Here is an 18,162-nt window from a genome sequence, read left to right as displayed (position 1 = left end):
ATGGGTCGAGACTGACTATTCCTTTGCATTTTCGACACGGACATACAACATCCTTCAGTCTTTTTTCATACATGTTGTCCACAGCGGATTGCCAGTATCTTTCCACCATCCTTACATTGACCTTCATGATCACCTGCACGCGGAGCAAATATTATAACCACGTATATATGCATGCATGGATCAAATTCATACAAAAATTCGGCATGACCTTCGCTAAACATAGGACATATTGAGTTTGCCAGAAATTCGCTGAAACGGAATTGAATCGGCATTTCGGAAAAACATAGGCAACTCATGTCACTCACATGCCACACACAATTCGGTATATTCATATCGCACATAGTTTCGGTCCTAATCCATACACACATATTTCCATTCTTGCACAACTCTTTTTTGCTCACCTATTTGTCGAGAGGGATATCGAGCACCTTCTTATAATTAGCTAGTAGCTCTAGATAGTGAGGTACCTACATATATATAGCTCCAACTAGCTAGGGAGAGAGAGAGCTAGAGAGGGAGGAGGGAGGGCATTAACGGAGGGGCTGGTGGAGGGGCAAAGAAGAGAAGGGGAGGAGGGGCAAAAGAAAGAAAGAGGAAGGAGGGAGGGCATTAATGGAGGGGGTGGTGGAGGGGCAAAGAAGAGGGGAAGCATTGAAAGGAAGAAATGGGGGTGGAAGAGGAAGAAGAGGGGGAAAAGGTGGCAAATATTTTGGCTGGCGACCATAGCAGTAGCGCAGGGCACCAAAGCACACTACTACTATGAGTGCCAGCCAAAATATCTACTGGTAAGTAAAACTAGCTATAGCGGTTGTTCAAAAACCACGCTATTGGTAAAAGTTTACACATAAAAGAAATAGCAGTAGCGCGTCTAGGTGAACAGGTGCTACAGATATTTCCTTAACAGTAGCGCTGGTTAGACTACAAACGCTGCTAATATTTTTTGGTCGGGTGGTGTGGTGTGGCAAACTTACCAGTAGCGTGCCCTCTAGAGACCCACGCTGCTGCTAAGTTGTACCAGTAGCACGCTTTATAACATACGCTACTGGTAATTATCAGTAGGGTGGGAACCAAAACACACGCTACTGGTAAACTTCTATATAAGCCTTTTCCTAGTAGTGTGGCCGCCGGCCTCTCTCCCCCCTCCTTTATATACATGAGCAGGGGCACCCCAAAGGCACACCAAGATTTGTCTTAGCCGTGTGCGGTGCCCCTTCACAGTTTACTCCTCCGGTCATAGCGTCATAGTGCTTAGGCGAAGCCCTGCGCGGATCACATCACCAACACCGTTGCCACGCCGTCGTGCTGACGGAACTCTCCCTCGACCCTCTACTGGATCAAGAGCTCGAGGGACATCATCGAGCTGAACGTGTGCTGAACACGGAGGTGCCATACGTTCGGTACTTGGATTGGTTGGATCGTGAAGACGTTCGACTACATCAACCGCATTGACATAACGCTTCCGCTTCGGTCTACGAGGGTACATAGACACACTCTCCCGTCTCATTGCTATGCTTCTCCTAGATAGATCTTGCGTGATCATAGAAAAAATTTTGAATTACTACGTTCCCCAACAGGTACTGCTGCCACCGCAGAGGAAACTCGACCCCCTCACGCCCGAACTGAAGGACAACGACTTGCCATCGACACCGGCAGGGACCCTCCACACATGCGGCAAGGCGTGATGTCGGAGAGAAAAGAGCCAAGCCGCCACCACCAGAACCACCACTACGCACCCTCCACCACTGCTATCCCCGGACGACGCGTCGAAGAAGGAACATGATGTCACAACGCCATCACCGCCCAAACAGGGAACCAAGGTCTTCACCACTAAGCAAGGGGCAGGAAGAGGAGGAGGGGAACCTCAATGAAGCCTGCAAGGAGGGGATCGGGGGGTTACCCCGGTTCCCACTCACATCCTTAAGCTCCCATCAATTTGAGCCCAAGGACAATACCAAGAGGACTCCGACCACCGGAATTGAAAGGGGATCGAGTAGATTGGGCAAGATGGGCCAGGCCCTCTCCACATGACGCCGACGCGGTCCGCTAGGAGACCACCAGGTCGCGACCCATGCCCGCCACCCCCTTGCTACCCGCACAACCAAGAGGATAGCTAGCCAGTGCCCACCGACGCCACCCACCGAGGGGGCCACACCGGGCTCACCATTCGGGCCCCCCGCCCTAGGCCCTCCACGAGATGCGGAGCAGTTAGATCCCCACCGCCACCATCATTAATTGGAGATGCGCACGCAAGCCGGAAGCGCACCTGAGGCGGCGGCGAAGTGGTAGGAGGAGGGGGTTAGCGGCGCTAGGGTTGGGAACCCTCAAGTCGCCTCAGGGAGATGACGTTAGGGTGAGGGTAAGACACTTATTTTAGACCCACAAGAATGTGTTTTGCCTCTCTCTTTACCTTTTTAATGCTATTGTGGTTCTTGTTTTAATTTTGTACTTATGTAATGCTTGGATAAATGCTACTGTGATTTGAATTATGCAATGGTGGTTGAACCTATGTAAGTTGGGCATGTATGATGGATATATGAAATATGTGATTGGCTACTTTCTAATTCTAATTCATAAGAAATTTCACTTGCATGGATTAAACATGAAAAATTTAGTTGTGCAAGTCATCACGTTGCACACGGTCTCACCAAGAAAACAGTGTGCGATGAATCCCTACAACACATGTTTTGTTGTCGACAAACCTGTGTGATGAAGCCCTACAACTCACATGTTTCGTTGTTGCCAAACATGTGTAATGATAGACACATGAAAAAGTTGCTATTGAAGGGCATGTATGATATGCTTCCTTATCGCACACACTTTGCTCAGAGAAAACATGTGTGATAAATATAGCACCCGCACATTCCCTCATAAAAAAAGTATAACACCACACACATTTTGATGTTACTAAACCTCTGTGATGTGCGCCGCATCACAAATGGCACACAAGAGTATAGTGTGTGTGATATGATACTTATCGTAGATGTTCTTAGGAAGAGAAATGTCTTCGATGTTGGGTGAATCGCAAATGTTGCACCACAGTATAGCACATGCAATATATCTATCATCCCACATGATCTCAACGGACGAATGATTTGTGATTTTGGATGTAACACATACACTTACCACAGGAATCATGTGTGGGATAGGTTTGAGTATTGCACACGATTGTTTCTATCAAATTGTTCGTATCCTAGAACCCTACCGCACATGGTTATCCTCTATCATGTGCGATTGACCTCCACTGTCATACACCATCGCAAGGTGGCGGTTCTGTACTACGTGTGCGATGCCCTTAACCACATAGTGTGTGATGCAGAGTTTGTGGCCATAGTAGCACTAATTCGTGGGTGATGTGTCTGCGATGGTAGCATTCTGTGTTTGTAGCTGGAGTACGATCATTATTCATGTACTCACTCCGTTTTTATTTAGTCCATGTATTAGCTTTGGTCAAAGTCAAGCTTTGTAAATTTTGATAAAGTTTCTTAACAAAGATATTAACATATACAATAATGAAGCAATACCATTAGATTAATTATTGAATGTACTTTCACATCATATAGATTTATTTTGGTAATATTTATATTGTTTTTTATAAACTTGCTCAAACTTTACGAAGTTTGACTTCAATCAAATCTAATGTGCAGAGTAAATAAAAACGAAGGAAGTATATGTTTTTAACCGGTCGTTACTAAGCTACTTGATCTAGAGGTCAGATGTGGTTACGACCCAAGTATCAACAGATTTGGGGTTGCGTACCAAAGAGAAAATGAGCATCCAGGAATAAGTATCTAGGGAGAACATGAGCGTTCTCATAGCTCAGCGACTCTCGGCCGTCGGATCGTTTTTTTGATGCGGTTTCGACCGTCGGATCTCGCTCCTGGAAGACCTTGACCGTTGGATCAAAAAAGTTACTGCTACAATGAATAGTAATGAATAGTGTGCACTCCAGCGTGCCACCGCCTGTAAAATTGGGTGGCCGCCGAGGGCATTCTCGTCATTTCACACGAGGACGTATAAAACGGGGTGGCTCTTGTGGTGAAACCCCAGCCGTCGCTCGCGTCGCCCACCTCCTCCCGTTCCTCCCACCTCGCCTCTCTCTTCCTCCCACCCCTCCCGCCGCCACCCTGCCTCCTCTCCTCCCGTGGCCATCGACCACCCGTCGAGCTTGCCTCTCCGCCGGCGCTCCTCTCCCCTCGCCATCGCCGCTCTCCGCCGCCGGCTCCTCTCCCCTCCACTCCCCCGGTTCTCCTGGCCCTGTTTGTCTCCGGTGATGGCGACGTGACGGAGATCGTGCTCGTGGTCGGCTGGCGGGCGGTGGCGCGACCATCAGTTGTCGGCGCCAAAGCGCGGGGTCGCAGGGTGTGAGAAGAGGGAGGGGCGGATGCGTGAGGAGGAGGAGACTGTGGTCATGGTGGCGCGACAAAGGTCGTGGCCGGCCGATGCGTCGCAGCAGGTGGCGACGCGTGAGGAGGAGGGGGGTGTGGTCTTGGGATTAGCTTCTTACTGGTGTAGAGCTCCTCCATGGAAGCATGAACGGGATCTGGCCTGCCCACATCCACGGTGGCTCATGGAAACAGCGGCACCATGGAGCAGGTATGGCATTTTTGTCCAATCCTTCCCCCTCTAGTCCGCACATAGCTGTGTCTTTCCTCGTGAGCTCCTTCTTCCTCCTGCTCCCTCTCTCTCTCATGTTCCTCCTCCTATGTAATTTTCATTTGTTTGTGTACTGCCCATGGAACTGGAAGTATATTGTTCATTAACAAGAATTGTGATTGTAAGCTTCTAATAGAAGATGTTGTTAGCATGAACAAGATTTGTACTGTACCTATTGACAAATAGCATGATCTGCCCGGTTTTAATTTACAAAGAGTAACATTCATAAAGTGACTGCCATTTGCTGATTTTCTGAAAGGTGGTTGCACACTATGGCGGCAGTCTCCCGAGAGAGGGCATGGAGATGGTCTGAGGTTAGATAATGATTCATAGTTTTACACACTATAAATGCTATTTTTGGTAATTATTTAGGTATAGCTTCTTATTTTCTTCTTTGGGTTTAGGACTACTTCTGGATGCTTAATTGATGCTTGTTATGAGATTGTAGATACATTTGTGGGATGGGAAGTGAATGCTTCTCACACTTGGTCAGGATGGGGTTCCATTTGGGTTCACTTTGCTTCTCTTTCGTATTTATTACTGAATTAGCAAGGTATAATAGCAATTCTTCTACATCCAAATGATTGGGATGGATAGTGTTTCCTACACGGTATTTTGTTTGTCATGTATGCCATCACTGAGTATTGTAGTTAAGTTGTAGTTAAGCTGGCTGTAGTAATCTTACACTTTATATGGATGGTGTGCAAGTTAAAGGTCTGCAAAATACTGTGCTAAACTCTTATTTGTAGGTCAGGTTAAAAATCCCATGTTAGTTTGCTTAGTTTAGATTCATAAGGGACAATACAATGTTGTTTAAGTCAATGTTGTTATGGACAAACATATAAGAGAAACTTAGGTAGTTAGAGGAACTTTTTATGCCCTTGAATAGGGCTCTACCTGGCATGTGAAAATCAGAGCTCAGACCTCAGGCTCTACCTGGCATGTGAAAATCAGAGCTCGGGCTCTATAGGACTGGCGAGGAGGTGCAGAGGTTGGGTACGGGAGAAGGACTTGGGAGGACGTGCAGATGTTGGGTACAGCCCGAGTCTACCTTCTTGGATCCAGGCTGAGTTGCTCATGGGCGTTGTAAACAGTGCGGCAACAAGAATGGATGGATGGATGGATGGATGGGGGAGATAGAAGATAATTCCGACAAAGATCATTGTGAAGCTAGCTGGCCTGGAGTCTGGAGATGACCTCTGATTGCTTGCTTGGTCTTTTATCTCTACCACATCGCCGCAACCTAATATTTAGACCTTTACAATGTGTTCTTTTAGTAGGAGGTGTGGCGTGTTAGAATTTCAGCCATTTTCAAAAATTACGGTTCAAATCTGACCATAATCAATTTTTTTGGCATAATGTACTTTTCGCTCCAGACCGAGATGGCCGAAATTCAAAACACGGGTACCACCCAGACCCTTCTACATCATGAACCCATGTTTAGATGAAAAAATCGAGATCCCTTCCCCTTGCAGCCCCCCTCCTCCCTCTGGCCTTAACCCAACACCTACGTGCGTGCACTGGGGCTGTGGCCCTTCTCCATGCCGTGAGCTACGGGGAGGTAAGCGCTGCCACATGGTCGTCATCGCGGGCAGATCCTCCTCTTGCGCCCGTGCCATGGCTCGGGTTCTACTGGTAGTCAAGATAGATAAGAGCTGACCACTCGTAATAGGATTTTTGTCTCTGGACCACTAGAATTCTCACACACTCAGCATGATGATAAAACTAAGAATGAACCATAAGGTTGCTTCTCTACCATTCTCTACCTTAATTATGTTTTATAAAGCTCAACACCTCTGTGTGTCAAGTCTGACATGTTAGATTTATAATTACAGAGTATCTTTGAATTGCTCAAAGAGATTGAATATCAAACAAGTTGATGCAGAAGAAGAGATAAAGTCGGTCCACCTTTGCATCCACAATGTAATACTGAGCTACATGGGAATTATGGTGGCCCTGCTATGGAATTGTGCTTAATGCAAAAAGCTGCCATTGTTTGTCCCAATTATGTCTAGACCAGGCTAAAAATGTCAATTCAGGTGAATGAAGTGCAGTGTATCGGTATTATTGTCCATCAAAGTTCCATTGTTATTCACTAGATAAATACGAGCTTAAACATCAGGAGTGTCGCTTAATAGGTAAGTCTACATTTTCTTGCAAGTCTATCTAATCATATTGAAGCTATTACCCTGACCTTATTTTTTTGGATTTGTGTCAGAATTATTTATTATTCCTGTTTCATGGATTTGCTCCTTATTTTGTAATGCATTTTGTATATTTGAAATAAGACAATTTATTGTTTAGTTAGGAGTACTTTTTTTGTAGAATGAGGAGAGAAAATTGTGTTTATGAAGGGTTGCCAGTTATTTTTACTAGCAACAACACATAGGCCATACGTGTACATGTGTCCTTACTGTATGGGAATGAGGAGAAAACCAACGATTATGAATTATCGTTAGTCATTTGAATAGCACAAACAAAATACGGGTCATGCTTGTACGTGTTACCATTCTACATGTAATGCAAATGCAATGTCCTAAGTTTGAACAACAACAGAGTTGATGGGTTATAATTCTTGAAAGTTTAAATCATCTCTGCTGCTGCAACCAAGTGTTCAAGTGCAATTTATTTTATTTCAAGCCAAATTCCCTCTATTATTATGTTGAACTTTTTAGGGAAGGCGACCAAGGAGCTCGTGGCAGTCGTGTCATGCCTGCTCGGCGCTCCCTCGACTCGCCGCCAATGTCACCGGCGGCGCCGTGGCAGTGCATGATTGTTTTGGGGTCCCGTGAATGGGCGCTGAGGATGTTTGATTGCCATGCGAAGGCGCAAGTGATAGAGCTTGGTATATGTGTGATGTTTTTTCTCTCCCGTAGCAACGCACAGGCATGTTTTGCTAGTGTGAGGCCTAACTAAATAATTATCAGTGTAATTATCCTTTGTCTTGAACAATGCCTAATAGCTGCATATTATTTTCAGTTTCAATACTACATTATGAGGGCAAGATCATCCAATGGGGCCAACCACCACTAGTAGGAAAAGGGGCTTTTACCCCGGTTCATAAGGGCCTTTAGTCCCGGTTCTGGAACCGGGACTAAAGGGTCGTTACTAATGCCCTAGCCCTTTAGTCCCGGTTCTTACAAGAACCGGGACTAAAGGCCGTCCACGTGGACGGTGCGGGGAGCCCAGGCAGGAGGGCCTTTGGTCCCGGTTGGTGCCACCAACCGGGACCAATAGGCATCCACGCGTCAGCACCTGGCAGGAGCTGAGGTTTTTGTTTTTTTTAAAGGGGGTGGTTTAGGGGTTTTGGGGGGTTAATTTAGGTGTTTCATATATTGTGTTAGCTAGCTAATTAATAGAGAGAAGTGTCCTCTCTTATCTCCGTGCTTTGTCGACGCTACGTACTATATACGTATGGAGAGGAGTAGACACACTAGCTAGTAATCAAATGAAGGAAACAGAAGATCGTCATGAACATATATATATATGCATACAGAGAGAAGTGATATCGACCACCTCTCCTTCTCCGAGATATTGGTCGAACAACAAGTTCTCGTATATCTATCCGACACTACGGGCTACATATATACAATAATTATCTCTTACAATACAATCTCCTAATTATATTGTAGGAACACAGGGTCCACATAGTATTCTCCGTTTTCAGCGATCACGTGGTCAAGGAAGAATGCCGCCAATTCCTCTTGAATTCCTAGCATACGATCTTTTGCTAGGAGTTGATCCCGCTTCCGAAAAATCTAATTTGAAGAAGGGGGTCAATACATATATATATGAATAAATGAAACTCAACACAAATGATGTTAATAAAATAAAATTGTGAATATTATTGCTTACGCACTTCATATTGTTCTTCAGTGTAGCCCCGCTCACAGGTATGGTAGCGGATGGACTCGCAAATGTAGTATCCACAGTAATTATTCCCGGGTTGCTGCCACAACCACTTTACAAGAAATAGAGGTCAATCAAACTGATAAGCAAGCATGCTAAATGGTATTGATCAAACTAGCGCTTGAATCACTAGGATATGCGCGGAACATGCTACTATAGTACTTACTTTCGGGTGTCTAAATTGCAGCTGGTTCGGCAGTCCCGGGGCTTTTGAGGTGAATTTTCTCCAAACCCTGCCAGACAAAGAAAACAATTACTTGATATCAGGAAATGAACAAAGTTGCTGATATGGTGGATAATGATCGATTTAACTTACTTCTGGAGCATTTGAGTCATGTTCGCATAGTCCTGGGGATCTTTTCGTCTCCAGTCTAAGACGGTTACTACTCCCGGCTCAAGCTTAATCTCTAGGAGAATATAGTGGAAGCTGCGCATGCATGCATAAGTCATCAATTACATTACCATAACCTGGACTAATAAAGGGAAACCGAATATGCAGAAGACAGTAACACTCACTTGAAGTTGTAAGGAAAGAGTATTATATCTTTGATTTGATTTATTACCAACGATTGTAGCAAGTTGGCCTCGGCTTCTTTGGCATGAAATTTAACCTGAGTTGCATCTATGAGATTTGTGTTAATGAACCCAATATCACCGATTTGTCTTTTCTTCAATTCGGCGATCTTCAATCTGCATAATATAGTGAGGATAAGTATAAATACATGCAATGAAAGAGCTGACCTATATAGAGAGACTTAATGACAGAAGTAGTACTACTTACAGACAGTAGCAAGTGATCGTTGTTTTATCGAGGGACATTAGATTGTAAAACTGGAAGAAATCCTCAAATGGAACATTCAGCAGTTCAATTCCAACGAGGTCATGCTCCGGTTTAACTCTCAGCGTTAAAGTACTCATCCCATCAGACTCTCTGCAGGTTTTCATGTACCAATCATGTAATCTTCGCATCATCGTGCTTAGAGATTTGACATCTTTGACGAGAGGCTTCCTGTAATGGTATTTGTGTTCGTCCACCTCCATGATTTCATAATGTACATCGTCGGGCAGGTAATCTCCAAGATCGGTATAACCGGGCACCATACCCGGATCATTAGCGATGATGTCTTTTGACACCTTGAGCGGGGGGCACGATTGGTTCTCTTGTTCGCCGAGCTGGGCAATTTTTTTCCCAGCTCGTCGTTCTTTCATCCTTTTATCACTGACAGTACTTCCCGACCGCTCCGCTTCGGCATATGCCTTTGCAAGAACGCGCTCATAGTTGCCTTTTGGCGGAGACTTTGGTGGTTTTTGTCAGGGCAGCCAGAGTGCACTTTGCTTTCACCGGATCTACCTTCTCCTCCGGAGGTGGATGTTTCTTTGCTTTGTCCCCTTCAAAGAAGTTCTTCACTTGGGCTCGCACGATCTTCGCGTTCTCCTCCTCGGTCCTCTCATATGGTAACTTCTCTGGAGTCTTCAGAGAAGGACCGAATCTGTATTGCCTCCCGCCTCTCGCAGCTGTACTGCTAGACGCCGGCAGAGCAGACGGAGCGGCTGCAGTTGTCTTCTTTCCTTGCTTACGAGGCGGAGAAGGACTACGACGCGCCGGAGCAGCCGCAGCGGCGGCGGGTCTCTTCCGCCCTTGCTGACGAGGCGGAGAAGGAGGAGGCTGGCTACCCTGGCGCGCCGGCGCTGGCGGAGAAGGAGGCGGAGTGCCGCCACGCGCCGGAGAAGGAGGCTGAGTGCCCTGATCACTCGCCGGAGGAGGAGGCGGAGTGCCCTTACTCGCCGGAGCCGTCCAGTTCGGAAGCTTGATGAGCTCCTTCCGCCATAGGCATGGAGTCTTCAGAGCTAAACCCAGCCGAGTCTCCCCTTCACCGGTAGGGTGGTCAAGCTGGAGGTCCTCAAATCCCTCCGTTATTTCATCCACCATCACCCTAGCATATCCTTCAGGAATCGGCCGGCAGTGGTAGGTTGCGCCGGGTTCAGTAGGTAAAAAAGAGCCAACAGCCGCCTTGACTTTCAAGTTCTGCCATTCCGCCATAAGGTGGCAATGTTGAGACTCCGTGATAGCATCCACGGGGTAGCTAGGAGTAGCCGCATGCTCCAGCTGAGGCAGCTCGGTGGAAGCCACGCTGCTTCTACGCTGAGATGGCGGTGTAGCTTCGGGGGCAGTTTCGGCATCTCTATTGCTGTCTCGTTCCTCTAGCACTTGAACCCTTTCGTGCAGACGCTGAATTTGGATCTGCTCCACTTTTTTCCTCCTCTCCTGGGTTTTGTAACCGCCCGCGTCCGGAAAACCAGCCTTCCACGGAACAGAGCCTGGCGTGCCTCGTGTCCGTCCAGGGTGCTCAGGATTCCCGAGGGCCATTGTGAGCTCGTCGTTCTCTTTGTCTGGAACGAACGTCCCTTGTTGCGCTGCATCGATATAGTGCTGAATCTTCTTGACGGGTATTGCAAGTTGCTCGTCCGTCCAATGACACCTCCCTGATACAGGGTCTAAGGTTCCGCCAGCCCCGAAGAACCAAGTCCGGCAACGGTCTGGCCAGTTCATTGTCTGTGGTTCGATCCCTTTATCAAGCAGATCCCTCTCAGACTTGGCCCACTTAGGCCGGGCTTTGAGGTAGCCACCTGACCCATGCGATGGTGAAGCTTCTTCTTCGCAGCATTCATCTTGTTTGTCGCTGACATCTTCTTACTCTTTTCCGATGTCTTGTGGGCCACAAATGCGGGCCAGTGATCTCTGATCTTCTCATACCGGCCGATGAATTCAGGTGTCTCTTTGTCGACAAACGTTTTCAGCTCATTCTTCCACCTCCTGAATAGGTCTGCCATCTTCTTAAGAGCATGAGACTTGATTAATTGCTCTTTAACTGGCTTCTCCGGATCCTCCTCTGGCGGTAGGGTGAAATTTGCCTTCAGCTCAGTCCAAAGATCATCTTTCTGCATATCATTGACATAAGACACCTCAGGGTCTTCCTTCTTAGGCTTATACCATTGGTGGATGCTGATCGGAATCTTGCCCCTAACTAGAACCCCGCACTGAGCAGCAAAAGCATCCTTTGTCCGGAGGGGTTCAATCGGTTGGCCGTCGTGCGCGATTGCTGTGATCTCAAACCTTTCATCCGAGCGCAACTTTCTCTTCGGGCCTCGTCTCTTTACCGCAGTTGTGCTCAATCCGGAGGGCTAGAAAAAAGAAGAAAGACGAGTGTTAATTAATATGTGTACATACCAAAACAATGAATGCATCAATTAGCTAGTCAGCACAGGCTTAACTAATATATTTACCTGGCCGGACTCTGTTCAGTCACCGGAGCCGTCACCACGGGCTCCTTCTTGCACCAGCATTGGGTCACCGGAGCCATCATAATCATGTCTTTCCTCCTCCACTCTTCGATCACCGCAGCCTGCTTCTTCACCCTGTTCTTCCAGACCATCATTGTCGTTAAGATACGACAAGATATCACCTCCGGCTAAGATTATGTCCCCCAACACCTCTTCTGCTTGCTCATCTCGTCTGTGCTCCATTGTTTCTGCAAATATTACAACATGGCAATTATTACACAAACATGACAACAGGTGGATATATTAGTGCAAACGTAGACCTAGCTTATTCCGGGTTTGGGGTGGCCTAGGCAACGCTTCAAGGGTAGGGGCGCGGCGGGAGGGGGTAGGAGACCGACATCGTTTTTTTTCTAGGGTTTGGGTGTCCTCGAGAGTTTTGGTCGAGCGAGAGGGCCGGGGGGTGCTCCCGTGGTATAAGTTATCATGGTCGAGAGGGGGTATACATATCGACCGTCCATCATGTCAAAGTTATCTGGGAGGGAGTTATATATATCGACAACGACGACATACATACACGGGAAAATAATGTTATCGGGGAGGGGGTATATATCGACCCCCCCCCACGTGTTGAAGTTATCGGGAGGGGGTTTTATATCGACAACGACGACATACATACACGGGAAAATAATGTTATCGAGGAGGGGGTATATCGACCCCCCCTCGTGTTGAAGTTATCCCCCCTCATGTTGAAGTTATCGGGAGGGGGTAATATCGACAACGACAACGTACATACATGGGAAAATAATGTTATCGGGGAGGGGGTATATCGACCCCCCCCACACGTGTTGAAGTTATCAGGAGGGGGTTATATCGACAACGACGACATATATACACGGGAAAATAATGTTATCGGGGAGAGGGTATATAGACCCCCCCTCGTGTTGAAGTTATCCCCCCTCGTGTTGAAGTTATCGGGAGGGGTATATATCGACGACGACAGACCCGGTAAAACATAAGAAAACGAAGAAGAAATAAAAAGAGGAGAGAAGAAGAAAGGAATAGAGGAGAGGATTGAAGAAAAAAAGAAGAAAAAAAAAAGAGGAGAAGAAGAAAGGAATAGAGGAGAAGAAGAAAAAATAGAAAATATTCTATTTTTTCTTCTTCTCCTCTATTCCTTTCTTCTTCTCCTCTTCTTTTTCTTCTTTTTTCCTCTTCTTATTTATATCTCCTCTTCTTCCTCTCCTCTTCTTCTTTCTTTCCTCTTCTTATTTTCTTCTTTCCTATCCTTCTTTTTCTTCTTCTTCCCTTCCTAGCTAGATATATAAAACTTTTCTAAAATTGTAACTTTTGCATATATAAAACTTTTCCATGTGGATCATCATTTCTCATATATATCGAATATATATCCATTGTCATATATAAAAACTTTCTATATATGAACAAAAAACTTTCTATGAACAAAAAAACATTTTTGACATATATATTCATACATTTTGAACATCTACATACAAACAAATTTTTTTTTGTTCACATATACATTATAGCCACATACACATATACATCACATATGAACAAAAAATTAAACTAATAAAAATAAAAAAATAGAGCCGGGGCGGCGGCTCTCACAGCGGGGGCGGCTAGGACGATGGCGACGGCGGGGGCGGGGGCGGCGAGGGCGCCGGCGCACGGGGCCGGGACGGGGCGGGGGCGGCGAGGGCGCCGGCGAGCACGCGCGGGCCGGGCAGGGGGGCTCGGGGCTCCGAGGCGGCGCGCGCGAGCAGGGGAGCACGAGGCGGGGCGGCGCGTGGGGGCAGGGCGACGGCGACGAGCACCGGGCGGCGACCCGTTGAGGCAAGGGCACGGGGCGATGGCGATGAGGAGCGGGCGGCGACGGCGAGCACGGTCAGCCTGGCGGCGTCGGGGGCAACTGGCGAGGTATGTCGAAAATTTCCTAAGTGTGGACTTATATAGCAAAACCTTTAGTCCCGGTTCGTGGCACCAACCGGGACTAAAGGTGGGCATTAGTCCCGGTTGGTGCCACCAACCGGGACCAAAGGCCTCTTTTCAGCAGCCCAAAGGGCGGGAAGCGGCGGCCTTTGGTCCCGGTTGGTGGCACCAACCGGGACTAAAGGGGGGGCATTGGTCCCGGTTGGTGCCACCAGCCGGGACCAAAGGCCTTGCGCTGCCCGCGGCCAAAAGTTTAGTCCCACCTCGCTAGTTGAGAGGGGCTCGGAGTGGTTTATAAGCCCCACTGCTGCTGCCCTCTCGAGCTCCTCTCAAATGCAGGCTTACGGGCCTAATGTCACACTGTGCTGTCTGTGGGCCTATTGGGCCTTCTGCGGGCCTAAATCCTGGCCCAGGTTGGGTTTCTAGTCGTATTCAGGCCGTGCTGGCCCAATAGGTGGCAGTTTTTTAAATTTTTTGCATTATTTATTTTCTTTTGTTTTTTGCTTTATTTTTTAATTCTTTTTGCTTTTAGGTCAGCAAAATTATAAACAGTCTGTTAGTGCCATTAGTTTTAGAAAACATATAAACTTTCTATTAGTGCCATTAGTTCTTTATGAAAATTCTTTTTGCTGTATTTAGTTTTTTTATTTTCTTTTTTGCTATATTTATTTTGTTTTATTTCTACTTACAACAAAAAAACTTATTTATTTTATTTTATTTTGTTTCTAATTACTTATTTATTTTACTTTATGATAATTCTTTCTGCTATTAAAGTTTCTATCAAAAAAAGTTCTTTATGAAAATTCTTTTTGCTTTTAATGATTAAAAATAAAAAAGAGGCGCAATGCGCGTTGATTTGCTTCAAGCCTTTCGGAATAGTGTAGACTGCACTGCACATAGCTCGATGCAGTCTACCTTATTCCTCAAGGCTTGAAGCTAAGCAACGTGAGCATTGCGCCTCTTCATCATCGTCTCTGCACTCAGGGCTTATAAACCGCTCCTAGTGCCTCTCAGCTAGCGAGGTGGGACTAAAAAACTGCTTAGCTAGTAAGAAACTCTAGTACCGGTTCGTGCCACGAACAGGTACTAAAGGTGCTCGTGGGGCCACAGCCTCATTAGTACCGGTTCGTGGCACCAACAGGGACCAAAGGGTGGAATTGGTCCCGGTTCGTGCCACCAACCGGGACCAATGGCCTTGCACAGCGGCGTGGTGGTGAGTTTAGTCCCACCTCGCTAGCTAAGAGAGAGCCGCACCTGTTTATAAGGTGCGGTGCGCCTGAGCTGTCGAGCTCCTCTCTAAAGCAGGCTTACGGGCCTAACCTCTCTGAACTCAGGGCTTATAAAGCATTTCAAATGAACTCTGAAAAGGTTGAAAGTTGGCATGGTGTCATCATTTCATCCACATAGCATGTGCAAGAAAGTTGAGAGGGTTACGGCAAAAACTAGATGCACTTCTTGTACAAAACGGACAATGGTATCATACTCGTCTATTACAAAGTTGGCATGCTATCATCATAATAGTTGCGGGAGAAAGTCTTCACTTTTTCTTCGCTTGTGTCATTTGCTTATTGCGCCATAACCATGGATAATCTTCATCGTTTATCAGGATGCTTGGGTCAGCCTTGACTTTGAAGGGAGGAATTTCATGAAACTTTTCATAATCTTCAGACATGTCTGTCTTGCCCTCCACTCCCACAATGTCCCTTTTTCCTGAAAGAACTATGTGCCGCTTTGGCTCATCGTATGATGTATTCGCTTCCTTATCTTTTCTTTTCCTCGGTCTGGTAGACATGTCCTTCACATAGATAACCTGTGCCACATCATTGGCTAGGACGAACGGTTCGTCAGTGTACCCAAGATTGTTCAGATCCACTGTTGTCATTCCGTACTGTGGGTCTACCTGTACCCCGCCTCCTGACAGATTGACCCATTTGCACTTAAACAAAGGGACCTTAAAATCATGTCCGTAGTCAAGTTCCCATATGTCCATTATGTAACCATAATATGTGTCCTTTCCCCTCTCGGTTGCTGCATCAAAGCGGACACCGCTGTTTTGGTTGGTGCTCTTTTGATCTTGGGCGATCGTGTAAAATGTATTCCCATTTATCTCGTATCCTTTGTAAGTCAATACAGTCGAAGATGGTCCCCTGGACAACGAGTACAACTCATCACAAACAGTGGTGTCACCTCTGAGACGTGTTTCCAACCAACTGCTGAAAGTCCTGATGTGTTCACATGTAATCCAGTCGTCACACTGCTCCGGGTGTTTGGAGCGCAGACTGTTCTTGTGTTCATCGACATACGGGGTCACCAAGGTAGAGTTCTGTAGAACTGTGTAGTGTGCTTCAGACCAAGAATATCCGTCCCTGCATATTATTGAGTTCCCCCCTCCAAGCGTGCCTTTTCCAGTCAGTCTCCCCTCATACCGCGATTTAGTGAGACCTATCTTCTCAAGGCCAGGAATTAAGTCAACACAAAACCCAATGACATCCTCTGTTTGATGGCCCATGGAGATGCTTCCTTCTGGCCTAGCGTGGTTACGGACATATTTCTTTAGGACTCCCATGAACCTCTCAAAGGGGAACATATTGTGTAGAAATACGGGCCCCAGAATGACAATCTCGTCGACTAGATGAACTAGGACGTGCGTCATGATATTGAAGAAGGATGGTGGGAACACCAGCTCAAAACTGACAAGACATTGCGCCACATCACTCCTTAGCCTTGGTATGATTTCGGGATCGATTACCTTCTGAGAGATTGCATTGAGGAATGTACATAGCTTCACAATGGCTAATCGGACATTTTCCGGTAGAAGCCCCCTCAATGCAACCGGAAGCAGTTGCGTCATAATCACGTGCCAGTCATGAGACTTTAGGTTCTGGAACTTTTTCTCTGGCATATTTATTATTCCCTTTATATTCAACGAGAAGCCAGTCGGGACCTTCATACTGAGCAGGCATTCAAAGAAGATTTCTTTCTCTTCTTTCGTAAGAGCGTAGCTGGCAGGACCTTCATACTGCTTCGGAGGCATGCCGTCTTTTTCGTGCAAACATTGCAGGTCCTCCCGTGCCTCAGGTGTATCTTTTGTCTTCCCATACACGCCCAAGAAGCCTAGCAGGTTCACGCAAAGGTTCTTCGTCATGTGCATCACGTCGATTGAAGAGCGGACCTCTAGCTCTTTCCAGTAGGGTAGGTCCCAAAATATAGATTTCTTCTTCCACATGGGTGCGTGTCCCTCAACGTCATTCGGAACAGCTAGTCCGCCGGGACCCTTTCCAAAGATTACGTGTAAATCATTGACCATAGCAAGTACGTGATCACCGGTACGCATGGCGGGCTTCTTCCGGTGATCTGCCTCGCCTTTGAAATGCTTGCCTTTCTTTCGACATTGATGGTTGGTCGGAAGAAATCGACGATGGCCCAGGTACACATTCTTCCTGCTTTTGTCCAGGTATATACTTTCAGTGTCATCTAAACAGTGCGTGCATGCGTGGTATCCCTTGTTTGTCTGTCCTGAAAGGTTACTGAGAGCGGGCCAATCGTTGATGGTTACAAACAGCAACGCGTGCAGGTTAAATTCCTCCTGTTTGTGCTCATCCCACGTACGTACATCGTTTCCAGTCCACAGCTGTAAAAGTTCTTCAACTAATGGCCTTAGGTACACATCAATGTCGTTGCCGGGTTGCTTAGGGCCTTGGATGAGAACTGGCATCATAATGAACTTTCGCTTCATGCACATCCAAGGAGGAAGGTTATACATACATAGAGTCACGGGCCAGGTGCTGTGATTGCTGCTCTACTCCCCGAAAGGATTAATGCCATCCGCGCTTAAACCAAACCATACGTTCCTTGGGTCAGCTGCAAACTCAGCCCAGTACTTTCTCTCGATTTTTCTCCACTGCGACCCGTCAGCGGGTGCTCTCAACTTCCCGTCTTTCTTACGGTCCTCACTGTGCCATCGCATCAACTTGGCATGCTCTTCGTTTCTGAACAGACGTTTCAACCGTGGTATTATAGGAGCATACCACATCACCTTCGCAGGAACCCTCTTCCTGGGGGGCTCGCCGTCAACATCACCAGGGTCATCTCGTCTGATCTTATACCGCAATGCACCGCATACCGGGCATGCGTTCAGATCCTTGTACGCACCGCGGTAGAGGATGCAGTCATTAGGGCATGCATGTATCTTCTGCACCTCCAATCCTAGAGGGCATACGACCTTCTTTGCTGCGTATGTACTGTCGGGCAATTCGTTATCCTTTGGAAGCTTCTTCTTCAATATTTTCAATAGCTTCTCAAATCCTTTGTCAGGCACAGCATTCTCTGCCTTCCACTGCAGCAATTCCAGTACGGTACCGAGCTTTGTGT

Source organism: Aegilops tauschii, chromosome 7, assembly GCF_002575655.3.
Source record: "Aegilops tauschii subsp. strangulata cultivar AL8/78 chromosome 7, Aet v6.0, whole genome shotgun sequence".
NCBI classification, from domain to species: Eukaryota; Viridiplantae; Streptophyta; class Magnoliopsida; order Poales; family Poaceae; genus Aegilops; species Aegilops tauschii.
Note: the sequence above shows the minus strand (reverse complement) of the source record.